We start from the raw sequence: 4637 nt of genomic DNA, 5'->3' as shown, positions 1-4637 counted from the left end.
CCCCCCCCCCCACCCCAAGCTAAGGTTCTAGTAACAGGATGAAAAGTTCACTAACTTTTGGTTGGGAAAACCCATGGGGATTGTGGCTGAGTGATATAGAGGATGCTGGAATCCCTTCTTAAAGGGCCAGCACATGGAATTATTCACTGAGGGACTCACTAGCTCTGAGCTCCAGCACTAGGGAAGCAGCTCCAAAGACACCAGAAACAAAAGGGAGGAACTGAATTGTATGGCTTTAGGGCAAGGACTGGAAGGGAAGCTTTCTACCAGACAGAAGTACTAGCAAAAGACATTGTTCCTCTTTTCAGTCCTTGCCCTATAGGCACAGGAAGGTGCCATGTCAGAGACTCCATCAACGTGACTACAACCACCATGGAGATTCCTTAAAACCCCAACCCACTGGGATAAAAAATGGCAGCAGAACTGGTGGATGCTGCATAGACATGCTCCCAGGAACAAGCTGGAAATACAACTGAAATACAGAAAGGCTTTCTGAATAATAAACAGAAAACTCACAGGAGAGAATGCTGATACCCAAGGACCGAAGATGGAGACCACATAAGACTGGTAGGAGGAGCTGAGGCATGAAAGGGCTGGCTGGGCAGCCACAGACAGAAACTGAAGTCCTGGAGAGATATCTCAGCTGTGGAGGGGTGCCAATAAGAACTCTGGGATCTAATTCCAAAGCTGGGCTCCCCAGCAGAGAGCACCAAACTGAGGAGATAACCCACATAACATCTAGCTGTGAAAAGCAGTGGGGTGCTGTCTGCCAGGCAGTGGCAGCTGAAAGTTTGGGAACCCTCTTAAAGGGCCAACACACAAAAATTCCCTGTGGAGCCACCCACCTTGTGCTGTGACAGAGGGACAGTGAAGTGGACTGGAGCTGTGAGACCAGAACCCAGGACTAGGAATTCGGGTGATAGAGCTCAGAAGGCAGACACCCCAAGTTTCCAGGGCTGAGTCATTCCTTCATGCAGCAGAAGACATCTTTCCCACATGGAAATTTGCCTAGCCTGGGGGGAAGACAGTTGACATACCCTATAGGAAAACACCTTGCCCTGAGGCCACATAAGAGATTAAAATGAACAATTAGCCTCCAGGCAGAAGCAACTGCTCCATCCTGTTGAAAAAACTCTCCCTACACCTGACAACAATTACCTGGGGGCAATTCAAGCTGGAATCCTATTAGTCTGTAGACAGAGGGGGCGTCTCTAGAGGTTTTGAGTCTTTGGCTGATCCAATTAGTCAGAAACAGCTTTTAACACTGTCCAGCAGGAGAGATTGAGAGATGTAGAGAATCTAACTAATACATAGTCACATACCCAGACAACCGAAATGAGGAAACAAAGAAACAACCCCCAAATGAAAGAACTAGAGAATTCTCCAGAAGAAGAGATAAATGAAGCAGAAATAAGAAACTTATCTGAAACAGAGTTCAGAGTAATGATGGCAAAAATGCTCAACAGTATGAAAAAAGATATAGTAATTATGAAAAAAGAACAGTCTGACATAAAGAATGACATAACACAAATAAAGAACACATTGGAAGGAATATACAGCAGATTAGGGGAAGCTGAGGATCAATTGAGTGAATTAGAAGACAGAGTTGGAAATATCACTCAATTAGAGAACCAAAAGAAAAAATCAATTAAAAAACAGGAGGACAGCTTAATGCAGCTGCGGGACAACGTGAAACATAACAATATTAGAATAGCAGGTGTGTCAGAAGAGGCAGAAAGGGGGAAAGTAATAGAGAGGTGTTTGAAGAAATAATTCCCTAACCGGGTAAAGGAAAAAGTCACACACGTTCAGGAGGCACAGAGAAGCCCAAACAAGAAGAAGCCAAACAGACCCATACCCAGACACATCATAATTAAAATGCCAAAAATTAAAGACAAAGAGCGAATCCTAAAGGCAGCAAGAGAAAAGAAAACTTACCTACAAAGGAGTTCCCATAAGGCTAGTTCATTACCACCAAGCCAGCATTAAAAGAAATGCTAAAGGGATTGCTGCAAGGGATTGCTGAGAAGAAGAAACAGAGAGAGAAACCTAGCTATACAGAATTAAAATGGCTACAAATAAGTACCTCTCAATAATAACGCTAAATGTAAATGGATTAAATTCTCCAATCAAAATGTGTAGGGTAGCTGAATGGATATAAAAAGATGACCCAACTTTATGCTGTCTACAAGAGACCCACCTCAAAAAACAAAGACACACACAGGATGAAAGTGAAGAGATGAGAAAAATTTTTCCATGCAAATGGAAAGGAAAAAAAGGCTGGAGTAGCAATACTCATATCTGACAAAATAGACTTTGAAATGAAGGCCATCACAAAAGACAACAAAAGTCACTACATAATACTAAAGGGATCGATCCAACAAGAGAATATAAACCTGGCAAACATTTACGGACCCAATAAAGGTGCAACTAAATATATAAAAAAACTTCTAGAGGACTTTAACAGAGACATTGACAACAATACAGTCATAATGGGGGACTTTAACACCCATCTGACTTCCCCGGACAGATCTTCCAGACAAAAACTTAATAAGAAAACAGAGACTCTAAAGGACACACTGGATCAGATGGATTTAATAGACATTTTTAGAGCATTTCACCCCAATGCAGCAGAATATACATTCTTCTCAAGTGTACATGGATCATTCATAAAGACAGACCACATGTTAGGACACAAAACAAGTCTCTACAAGTTCAAGAAGATTGAAATCATATCAACCATCTTCTCAGATCACAGTGCAATGAAATTAGAAATCAACCACAGTAAAAACACCCCAAAACATTCAAATAGCATGTTATTAAACAATGAATGGGTTATCAAAGAGATCAAGAAAGAAATCAAAAATTTCCTGGAAACAAATGAAAGTGAATACACAACAACCCAAAATCTCTGGGACATAGCAAAACCAGTCTTGAGAGGGAAGTTCATAGCACTACAGGCATATCTCCAAAAAAAAAAAAAGAAAAAGAAAAATCAGCAATAAACTAACCCTACAACTGAAAGAACTAGAAAGAGAACAACAAGACAAGACCAGAGTAAGCAGAAGGAAGGAAATAATAAAGATTAGAGCAGACATACATACCATAGAGATTTAAAAAAACAACAACAATCAATGAAACCAAGAGCTGGTTCTTTGAAAAGATAAACAAAATTGATACACCATTAGCCAGAATCATCAAGAAAAAAAAAGAGAGGACCCAAATAAATAAAATCAGAATCGAAAGTGGAGAAGTAACCATGGACACCACAAAAATATAAAGGACTGTAAGAAAATACTATGAACAACTATATGTTAACAAGCTGGACAATGTAGATGAAATAGACAAATTCCTAGAAAAATACAACATCCCAAAACTGAATCAGGAAGAATAAAAAAAAACAACTGAACAGGCCAATAACAACTGATGAAATAGAAGCAGTAATCAAAAAACTCCCATCAGCCCTGACCGGTTTGGCTCAGTGGATAGAGCGTTGGCCTGTGGACTGAAGGGTCCCGGGTTCGATTCCGGCCAAGGGCGTGTACCTTGGTTGTGGGCACATCCCCAGTGGGAGGTGTGCAGGAGGCAGCTGATCGATGTTTCTCTCTCCTCGATGTTTCTAACTCTCTATCCCTTTCCCTTCCTCTCTGTAAAAATAAAATAAAAAACAAAAAAAAACAAAAAACCTCCCATCAAACAAAAGATCAGGTCCTGATGGCTTCACAGGGGAATTTTTCCAAACAATCAAAGAAGAACTAACACATATACTCCTCAAACTATTTCAGAAAATCCAAGAGGAAGGAACACTTCCAAACTTTTTATGAGGCCAGCACTATCCTAATACCAAAACCAAATAGACATTACAAAGAAAGTGAATTACAGGCCAATATCCCTGATGAACATAGATGCTAAAATTCTCAAAATATTAGCAAATCACATCCAAAAATATATTAAAAAAGATCATACACCATGATCACATGGGATTTATTCCAGGGATGCAAGGCTGGTACAATATTCATAAATCAATAAATGTGATATAATCACATAAACAAATTGAAAGACAAAAATCACATGATCATATCAATAGACAAAGAAAAAGCATTCGACAAACTCTAACACCCATTTTTGATAAAAACTCTCAGCAAAGTTGGAATACAGGGAGCATATCTCAATATGATAAAGGCCATATGTGACAAACCTACAGCCAACATCATACTCAATGGGCAAAAACTGAAACCATTTCCCCTAAGAAGAGGAACAAGAAAGGGATGCCCACTCTCACCACTCCTGTTAAACACAGTACTGTAAGTGCTAGTCATAGCAATCAGACGAGAAATAAAAGGCATCCAAATTGGAAAAGAAGAAGTATTATTGTCATTATTCGCAGATGACATGATACTATTCATAGAAAACCTTAAAGACTCCATCAAAAAACTACTAGACTTAATAAGTTGATTTGGCAATGCAGCAGGATACAAAATTAACTAAAAATTAACATTGACTTTTTTATACACCAATAATGAATTCTCAGAGAGAAACTAAAAAACAATCCCATTTACCATTGCAACAAAAAAATTAAGTTACTTAGGAATAAATTTAACTAAAAAGGTAAAAGAACTATACTAGGAAAACTATAG

The 4637-nt window shown here is 39.1% G+C and overlaps 1 protein-coding gene across 1 annotated transcript in view; it reads right to left on the bottom strand.

Annotated features, from left to right (window-relative positions):
• LOC102775037 (coiled-coil domain-containing protein 138) overlaps positions 1 to 4637 on the bottom strand; it is a 31181-nt gene that overhangs the window by 12991 nt on the left and 13553 nt on the right. The window lies entirely within an intron of this gene.

Source organism: Myotis davidii, unplaced genomic scaffold (genome assembly GCF_000327345.1).
Source record: "Myotis davidii unplaced genomic scaffold, ASM32734v1 scaffold677, whole genome shotgun sequence".
NCBI lineage: Eukaryota > Metazoa > Chordata > Mammalia > Chiroptera > Vespertilionidae > Myotis > Myotis davidii.
The sequence above is the reverse complement of the archived record's forward strand: the minus strand, read 5'-3'. Positions and strand labels throughout refer to the sequence as shown.